The sequence below is a fragment of the Silurus aristotelis genome (assembly GCF_946808225.1).
Source record: "Silurus aristotelis genome assembly, chromosome: 1".
Taxonomy (NCBI): domain Eukaryota; kingdom Metazoa; phylum Chordata; class Actinopteri; order Siluriformes; family Siluridae; genus Silurus; species Silurus aristotelis.
Genome location: NC_139574.1, coordinates 34046762 through 34056757, shown reverse-complemented (window position 1 = coordinate 34056757; position 9996 = coordinate 34046762). Strand labels below are relative to the sequence as shown.

At 37.7% G+C, this 9996-nt stretch overlaps 1 protein-coding gene across 2 annotated transcripts in view; it reads left to right on the top strand.

Moving 5' to 3' along the window:
- The first annotated feature begins 3418 nt into the window (after window positions 1–3418).
- Window positions 3419–9996, top strand: part of shc1 (SHC (Src homology 2 domain containing) transforming protein 1) — a 37317-nt gene continuing 30739 nt past the window's right edge. The window contains exon 1 of one of the 2 annotated variants that reach the window (XM_083537179.1): window positions 3419–3787. The gene's annotated coding sequence lies outside the window, so the exon portion shown is untranslated. The remainder of the gene's footprint in view (window positions 3788–9996) is intronic. The other variant, XM_083537180.1, reaches the window with a different exon arrangement.

The following is a 9996-nucleotide window of genomic DNA, read 5'->3' as shown; positions in this document are numbered from 1 at the left end:
ATTGTAGTTTATTTAATATTAATATAAAAAAATATATTTAATAATAAAAAATACTGGTATTGGTATTGACATTCTTGGTTTTTAGAAGTACCTGGTATGTTATTAAATCCCATTTCAGTGCTATAGGTTTTGCAGAATTTGCCCTAAATCCCACTTACCCACATGCCCCATACTTTATATAAAAGTCCTTAAAAACTCTAACGATTCTTCACTGTCAGTGTAGTCTTTAGGTATTTTATATGCTCAAATATTTGTAAAACATTGTATTGTTTAAACAATGAAGGGAATAAGTGAAATCTTAATTTTCACAACCTCAAGACTTCAGTGAGATGCTTTTTTATTCTACTTTGAGAGGCCTGGGTTGCAATCAGCGTTCCAATTCATTCCAATGGTGTCCAATAGGGTTGAGGTCAGAGCTCTAGAGCAGGCCACTCAAGATCTTCTACTCCAAACCATGTAAACCATATCTTCATGAAGCTGGATTTGTGCACACGGGCATTGTCATGCTAGAACAGGTTTGGGTCTCACAGTTCAAGTAAAGAGAAAACTTAAATATACCACATGCAAACGTTTTATACGATTCATTAAAAAAAGCGAAACATTCTATTGTGTGCCTGAGGAGGAACCACATAAGGCTGGAAAAGACAGGTGACCCAAAACTTTTATAGTGTCCAACTATAAGTATATAGTGTAACAATAGAACGTACATTTTTGTGTTTTCTGGAATATCTTAAATGATTATACAGGGCTCCTGGACACAGAGGGCTCTAAGAAGGGCCTAGGTATATTTTTAGAAATCGGAATTAGGCCCATGGAGAGTGTATTTATACAGGGACTAGACATTCGTCCGACTGGGTTGGTGTGAAAAAGTTTAGACACAAAGCAGACTTACTTGAAATAAGTGTCTCTTTGCACTTAGTGAGGTGTTAGTTTAGCTGCTTAAACTTCTATCTCTGGACAAGAAAACAAATAACCACAGTTAGGAGTGGCAGTACACTCTAAGAGTTCTCTTCGGCCCCCCTTCCTCCTTTATGATAGCCCTGAACAAGTGTGTGTCCCAAATGTATTATGTTTGCTTGTTTTAGCCTTATTTTACCTTGAACTGTTTGTTCTCATCATGTTTCAATTTCACACTTGTTAAAATCAAAGTTGGAAACTGCAGGTCAGAATGAACTAAGAACAGAAAGTATAGATTGTTGATCATCACATGCTCTTTGCTGACTGTGTGTGTCATTTTGAGACTCTGCCGAGATCCAGAAGATTCATACAGTGACTGGTACTACGACCCTATATTAAGCGACTGACGCTTTTATTTTTAACAAAGGCGTATGAAACCAGTATAGATGCTAGTAGTTTATGCTGTATCTGAATGTTATAAATCCACAGAAATTAATCTGGTTTATTCAGAAAAAAGAATTACTCCTCAGAAAGAAAAACATAGTGAAGCTTACTTGGTTTTTTCCCCTAGATTGTCTTAAGTATTTATTCATACTGGTATTTATCGTAAATAGGCCCCTTATGCACTTCTGGTTAGATGCTTAATGTATTTCATTGGCTCTGTACATGTACCTTGCACAATGACAATAAAGTTGAATCTTATCTAATCTAATAACGCAGTGACTGAAATGTGCATTTTATTTGCTAAATGTCACACCCACCCTCGAATGATCAAGCATGTCGACTTTCTGTTTAATTTGGATATTTAATGATTGTGTTTTGTTTTTCTGATGTTTTGTCTTTAGATTGTTTGTGGCCTTTTATGTATTTTGCATGATTTATGTATTATGTGTTTATGTATAATTCAATTCAAATTGAAAGCATCTTTACAGAAATTAAAAGATTATGAATATACAGTTTTCATTTATAAATTAATTTGTAAGTTCATCTCTACTGAGTGATCCAGTGGCACCAATGACAAGAAAAACCTCCTAAGGAAAAATAAAGGATGAACCTTGAGAGGAACAAGTTTTAAAAGGAAACACCTAATCTTCCATTCATTATAGTTCCATCATTATTAAAGTTTTTAACTGTGGTCTGATGGAGACTCGATTGGAAAACACTTTATGGTGATTGTAGTTCTTAAACATTGTCCTAAGCAAACTCCATTCCAGTCTAAATCACTCACAGTTCTTGAGTTGAACTCAATCTAAAAGAACTCCATCTAGAGGTTGAGTATCAGGCTGAATGGTAGTCCTTAGCCAACGCAGCAGAATGTTTATTTCAATTTCAGTCTAAATCCATCACCATTCTTGAGTTGAACCCTCCACAGTGACCTCATGGATCCATAAACCGATTATATGGAACCATCCTCATCCTCATCAAGTGATCTCCAATCAAAAAGAGAAAAGAAAGAACTCTATTTATACTTTAGGGAATCAGGATGAATCATTGAAGTTAAAAGAGAACTACAGACACACTCCACTTATACGCACTAAAAGTTATTAAAATTATTAGTAAGCAACTCAAAAACTTTAAGGATGCATTTGGACTATAATTAATATCAACAGTCTACTATGATGGCTCAGTCAGGATCACTGGTTGCATTTAATCGCTGCACATCCTTAACAACGATGGAACTATGATGAATGGACTTTCGGTGCCACCCAGATGAGGATGGGTTCCCTTTTGGTTCCAGTTCCTCTCAGGCTTCTCCTCATACCATCTCAGGAAGTTTTCCAGAGCGACATACAAAAGTATGCTAGATTACAAACGTATTGTAAATCAACCTGTTCGCTCATTAGGGACAAACTTACTATCAGAATCAGAACCAGGTTTATTGGCCAAGTGTGTTGACACACACAAGGAATTTGGTTCCAGCTGTTAGTAACTTTTAAAATACAGACAAATAAAAACTATACATTCAGCTTGTACTATACAAGACAAAACAGACAAGACAAGACAAAGACAGACTATACAAGACACTACAGACAATGTGAGAAAGTATAGACAGTGTGAGTATTAAATAGGGATACAGATCAGTAATGTTTGATAAGCAACAAACTTACATATACTTTTATAACTGCTTTATTTCTTTTAAGCTGCTTTGAGACCATGTCCATTGAGAAAAGTGCAAAACAAATACAAATGAATTGACCTGAATATTTGTTTTTTAGGAATGTTCACCAGACAGATGTGGAAATATGACTAAAGAGTTACAGTTACAGAGCATCACTCATTAATCCTGGTACAAATCAATTGACGAAACTCTCCTTTACGCTGTAGTTTAATCACAGTCTATGCTTTGGGCATATGAAAAAAACATTATTTGTTGATTTCTATCAATTCGCAAAGGGTGCTTGAACAGAAAACACGAGAGAATCACGGAATGCATGGCTCACGCGCGCTGTTCTTTCTGCGATTGCGCAAACGAGTGAAGGCCGCGCGCTCGGCCGGGCCAGGTGCAGGCGCTCGCGCTGTACGCCAAACCGAATGACGCAGGCGGATCGCGGAAGTGTGCGTGTGCATGTGCGCGCGCGCGTGCGTATGTGTGTCTCTGGTCTTCGGAAAGGGTGGCGAGCATAGGAAGGAGGAAAAGGAAGAGTTAATAGAAAACAGAGAGACGACAAAAAAGTTTTCATGTCCTTTTTTTCCCCCTCTAGCACTTTTTCCCCTCTAGTACAGCCGGCAAAAAACAGGCAGCGGGGTTTTTTTTTGTATTCGTCACCGGACTGTAAACTTTTTTCTTCTTCAATGTAACACTGCAGGAAGTTGAGGTTACAAAAAAAAAAAAAAGGTTCGGGAAAGGAGGATATAGGAGACCCGAGGACTGCAAAGAGGAAGAGTGTGGGTAAGTTTGTAGAAAAAGAGTTTGCAGTAGTTTCTTTTTACTCATGAAGATGTTTTTTAAAGTTGAGAAAGTTTCGCTGTCGCCTTTTTCCAATCCGCTCTTTGACTTGTTCACTCTTGACTGGTATGAATCCCAGTCCTCATGCCTCCTTATACTATATATATATATATATATATATATATATATATATATATATATATATAAAATATAAAAATCTCCATCCTGTACATGTGTCCTAAGTTGAATAAGGTCTCCCATGTTCTATGTCGTATAGTATAAGTTTGATTGACTAGGAAGCCATGTGGGATTGTCTTGACTCCAATATTCCCACTTTTTTATGACATAATGAAAAAAAAAATCCTTTTGTGGTTTTGCTTAGTCCCCAGATGTTTTCTCATATCTCATACAAACCCATATGATAGAGATTTGAGTGCAATTTCCTGTATAATTGTCTCAGAACCCCCCAAAAGAAAGAAAAACACAGGTCTATTGAGTGACCATGTCTCTGCCATTTTCCCCACCCTACTAATCTTCCTTAGGTTCCAATAAAAATATCAAATGAGTGATTAAAATAAAGGTTTTCAAGCGGTTCTGGTGCAGAAACATAACAGTGCCATGGAGTTTTGTTTGTTCAGGAGTCATCTTGAACCTTGTTGTACAAGGGAGGAAAACAAACCTACTTTTGTTTGCTCACCGATCGTCATTGCGATTCAGACAAAACCTTTGGTTGATTGCAGAATGATTTTTTCACACCATATTATGTGTGTTTTAAATGTGTATCAGACCTGATCAGAGCGCACGCTCGTTCTCCAATCGGAAATCAGCATGTGAGGACAATAAAGAAAGAGAGGTTTGTCACGTATATACATTAGAGCACAGTGAAATTCCTTCTTCACACATCCCAGCTTGGATAGGAAGCACCCCTGGAGCAAAGAGCATTAAGGGCCTTGCTTAAGGGCCCAATGGTCGTAGGTTGACAGTGCTGATGCTTGACTAACAATTATCTAATCAGTTATCCAGAGCTTTAACCTTTGAGCTGTAACTTATCCTCTCAAAGGCGATATTCAGGAAAATGTGCGGGGGGGGCATTCCTATATATACACCCAAGCAAATTTGCATGTAAGAACAATGCGTGCAGCTGAAGCAGAATTAGGAAATGTCACACACAAATGTTTAATTGTTTGCAGGGTGCAGTTGTATGTAACTATCACCGACATGATGAAATTAAAGACAAGGTTTGCTTGTCTGTCTCCCCCCCCCCAATGCGATCAGGCGACCGTTATCAGCGAGTTCCTTAATTCAGCAGGTATAGCTGTAACGATGACGATGGTGCGACTATGTTCAAATATTAGAACGGAGTCAAACCGCGTTAATTACGACGTCTTATTCTAGAAAACGTTGCTTTAACGGTTTCTAGGTACCAGCGGTTCCACAGGCTCCATCATTAAACTAAACTTGGTTTTGTTCAGGTGAATTATGTAGGTTTACATCTTGCGCCAGCAATAATGAAGCACATCATGTCTCCTTAAAGCTTCCAGTAACGTTGTCCCAACATGCTTTTTTGCACATCTCATCTCATTTATTCGATATTCGGTGGTACATGTTTAACGCTGTAGGTATGTTTCCTTCAGGTCCAGGCATGACCACAATTAGACTCGTTTGTATTATTATTATTATAATTTTTTTTTTTTACACTGTTTCGAACTCATTCCTGTTTCTGTGTAAGTGTGCCCCAGTTACAATAGATTAAAGGCCCTAAAAGTTATCGTTGGTCTTTCTCACACACAGACTTGTAGACACTCTGAATGTCAGACAGTTAAAGAAGAGGCACCTTTAAAACCGCCAGCACAAAGTAATGGAAAGCAATTTTCCTCAATCTTATCACTCACACTGGCTGTTCCATCTCATCGGTTGCAGGTTGTTTTAAGTCAGAAGACCCCCATATTAAAAAAAAAAAGCCAGAGCAGAACGTTGGTTATGTGTATTGAAATATTTCAATGGTGGAAATCCAAAACAAAAACAAAACAGTAAACACTCGAGAGGATTTTTTGAGGATAGTTCTGTGAATAAATTAATGGATTCAACAGAGAAAAAAAATGCCTTAGAGGGTAGTGTTGCAAGATCATCTGCCATAGCTTTTCGCTTTTTTCTACATATATACACGCTATGGATACAAGTTTGTGGAAACCTGATCATAAGATCCCATTCCACTTTACTAGTCTGTGTAAAGGTGACACGCATTCAGTTCACGGTGTTCAATAGGGTTGAGATCAAAGCTGTATAGCAGGCCACTCCAACCCATGGAAAGCATATTTCCATTGAGCTTGCTTTGTGTACAGGGGCACGGTCAGGCTGAAAAAAGGTTTGGGGCTCCTAGATCAACTGAAGGGAACATTTTATTGATGATGCTTTCAAATACATCGGATACAATTGTGTGCTTTGACCTTTGTGGTAACAGTTTGGGAAAGAACAGTTTATAGTGGTTTACTGGTCATTTCAAGGGAGAGAAACAATAGTAACTGTTTATAGCTGTAATAATGCAAGTAATAGTATGATCTTTTTGATGGGTGTCCTATTATATTATATAAATCTTTGAAGTGTTAAAAAAGTATAATCTGTAGTTTAAAAAGAGAATTATTGGTAAGTCATTGTGGGGTTGGCTGTTGGATCTTTAGATTGTCTGCCTATCTACTACAAAGAAGTCTTTTTTTTTTTCTTTTTCTTTCTTTTTTTTTTTTCTTTTTACTTGTCACTTAACAAATATCTTGGTCAGTATGGGTTCCTAATAGCATTTACCGTATCTGCATAGCCAGGATAAGCAAATCTGCTTTTCATGGGTGTCAGTTGCAGCTTAAGCATGACTAAAGCAACGTTCAGTCACCACGCTGCCCCACCAGCATTCCAACTTCATCCCCCTTCCATGGAATTACTTATCTTTTACTTTGCTTCCTCACTGTGTTCCAGTTTTCCAGACACAACTTTCATTTCAAGAAATGTTCTAGAATGCCTGAATGCACAGAATTGCAATCCTCCAAGCAAGGAAAAACACCCGACGGTGTTCTAAGCAAATAATATAAGCCATAGCAGTGTGACACGGCCCGAAGCTAAACGGATTATATTATTTTACTTATTAATGAGGCAAGTTAGTTCCTGGTAGAGCAGCTTTAAAAAATATATATATATCATGTTGTACAAGTATAAAGGAAACACTCCTTTCTTCTGAAGACTCTTCTGTGTCTAGAAACTGGCTGCTACAAAGCTCTGACACCTGAGCCTACACATAACTGTTTCCTAACACAACGCTTCAAGTTTTAATGAGTATAAATTTTATATATATATATTTTACTGTTTCCAATATGGTTCACAGGCCCTGTGAAGGTCTTGTTTCTACAGAAACTTTTAAGTATTTGACAAATGAACCTTATAATTCAGGCTGTGGGTGATACTAGTGTTGGAGACGTGTGGATCTAGAGAACAAATTGGCAACTTCTTATTTGAGAATTTAGCAGCCTTTTCGTGAATTCAGGTTTATTCCCATAAACCTAAATCTGAAAAATGTGCTATGTATGTATATAATCAGTTGCGGGTTGTGCATTTGGTACCTGGGCCTTCAGTGGGGATTTACCTGTCTTAATCCACCTCTAAATACCACCACTATCACATCACAATTATAGAAACAATCGATACTATACAAAAACGCAATATAACAATTTACAGAGAGAGAGAGACAATTCAGATATGGAGGGTGAATACCATTTTACTAAAGCAAGCTCCAAACCTTTACACTACAACCGCAACTGTGCCACCTACATCATCTGGAGCAGTTCAGAATCTATATTTGTCTAATAACATGACAAAAACATAAAGATTTAAATAAAATACAACTTACTCTCCAGAGATGCATACTCATAATGCATGCTTATAATTTGCAATGCTCTTCAGAGGCTGTAAGCCAGTGGTATCGCTCGTATTCACTGGTCTGGAAGCGGCGAACAATCCCTTTCCCAGGCTGAGACAAGCTAGCTAGCTTCAGGGTTGATCGACCTCCTCACGATGTCTAGCTTTTCTTGAAAATATATTTTTTAGGTATGTCCAAGACCAAATACATTTCTCTTCCTCTGTAGGCATAAAAAAAGGTCTAACTTAGATGTATTAATGTGTGCAGAGCTACACACGTGTTTTGCTAGTTGAACTTGGCTGTAACAGTTTTCCTCTGACCAACCAATCAGAGGAAGGAAAAATGCTGACGCTATACTGGGCCAGCTAGCTGCCCTGTGAGGTGAATTTGAAATTGGATTGTTAAAGAAACAGACCCGTTGGTAATATTCTCAAGTAAAAAGGCCAGCAGAACAGACTCTGAAGGGCCCTGGGCAGATTAGATTGACATGGCAGCACATAGAGGCTGAAATGTGATTGGACAAAAAAATCTAACTTCCACATACACGTACTGGAAGCAGTGCAGCCAAAAGAAATGCTACAAAATGAAGAGAATAAACTGTTGGGGATAAATTAACACAATTTCATAGAAACAAATATTAGAATTTAGGTTGTAAATGTAGGTTAGTACTTCTGCGGAAGGGTTTGATGGCCCTGACCGCCCACCACTATATATATATATAATGTACACAGTGGCCCCCGACCTACAAATGCCCGACTGTTGTTGTTATTATTATTATTATTATTTTTATTATTATTATTATTATTATTAGTAGTAGTAGTAGTAGTAGTAGTAGTTGCCGCCTTGTGTTACACCATAATCTCACTAACGAACTATCATTGGTAGTAAATGAGGGAAATCTTTTGCTCCTGTAATACGTTCTGTAATGTGATCATCCTAATGGTCTTCTTTGAATATTCAAAGACCATTTGAAAACCTACAAAGATGAGGCAGATCATAAAAAGTGCCTCACAGACCACAGTGCTGTTTGAAATATCTTTTTGAACAAGCATACATTCGAGCCCCAGCAGCATAATCAAAACACAATAGGAAAGCAAAAAAAGTTCCCCATTCTAGATGAATCGTTCTTGCTACAGCAACGAGCACAACTGCGTCGCTACTCTTAAAGCTCTACACAGCCATTAGAGTGTCTCTGAAATCACGGGTTGTCGTAGCACACGAGGTCTTAAGTAACAGCTGGCAACCCACACCACAGCAGGTGACTGATATAAACATAGTCTGCATTTCGCTATCACTAGCGACGAGCTGTTGACGTTACAGCTTAAAGAAATAGCAAATAAATTAGAAAGCAGTTTTCATGTTGTTTTCGAGTTGCACAGAATATTGTAGTAATTGCTGAGGTCATGGATTATTCTTACTAAATTAAGCTTAAAGCTTTAAGCTTATAATTGCAAGATTTCAGTTATATACCAAAAATTGTTCATTCAGCACTTTCTCTCTCTGTCTTGGGTTTAGGCAAAACAGATTCCAGCTTGGGACCACCTTTCACCGGCAATCAAGGCACACCATCTTCACTATTGCGTTGAATCTCATTTTCATGTTTACTTATAGTTTGTCGGTCTCTAAATGCTGCACTGTTTATTAATATTGTACAATGATGTGGCATTAATAGAGGCCATTTTGCATTTGCCCGACGGCCTTATTCAGAGTGAATGTCATGGAGCAGTCGAGTGTTAACGTTGGTACTCAAGGGCCCAGAAAGGGCAGGTTGGTGGTGCTGGGCTTTAAAATGTAATTATTCTTAATGCAGTTTTACATTTTAACAGTGCATTTCTTTAGCATTGATATTACATTCTATTTATGGCAGAGCAAATGCAAAGTCAAAAGATTTCATTTTTGCACATTATCTGACTATATTCCTGACTATTTGATTATTTGACAGGTCTTTATTTGTGTTTGTACCTGGATCTCAGCCAGAATATTATATTATTTAAATATCATCAGCAATATGCATACATGTTCTGACGTGACATATTTTGCCTATTTTGCCTGACCAAAGAATTTTAGTGAAAGACGTTTATAGTAATGAAGCTGGTGGTTTCAAAATTGGGGAAGCACAGCTGTCAGTCCTCACAGCTGTCTCAAAGCACTGCAAACCAGCCAATATCATGGATCAAGCAAGTTGAAAGGGGTTTTTTTGGGGGGTTTTTTTGCTACTTAAATTTTTGCTGACAACATTAGCAAAGATTTTGCTACACTTCACCGAAGGTACTGACAACTAGCTAGCTAGACTTATATAATATTTTATATA